This window comes from Etheostoma spectabile, chromosome 17 (genome assembly GCF_008692095.1).
Source record: "Etheostoma spectabile isolate EspeVRDwgs_2016 chromosome 17, UIUC_Espe_1.0, whole genome shotgun sequence".
Taxonomy (NCBI): Eukaryota; Metazoa; Chordata; class Actinopteri; order Perciformes; family Percidae; genus Etheostoma; species Etheostoma spectabile.
The window spans coordinates 16,735,523-16,735,740 of NC_045749.1; positions in this window are offsets into that span (position 1 = coordinate 16,735,523).

Sequence of the window (218 nt, forward strand, 5' to 3'; positions counted from 1 at the left end):
TTTGAGCACCCGCCACAGATTCTCAATAGGATTGAGGTCTGGGCTCTGTGCGGGCCACTCCAGGACTTTGGCTTTGGTATCCTTCAGGAATTGTTGGACCAATTTTGATGTATGCTTTGGGTCATTGTCTTGTTAGAAGACCTAAGGATAGACTACAGATTTCTGCATATTATCCCTCAAAATTTCAACATAATTTTCCTTTTTCATGATGCCATGCA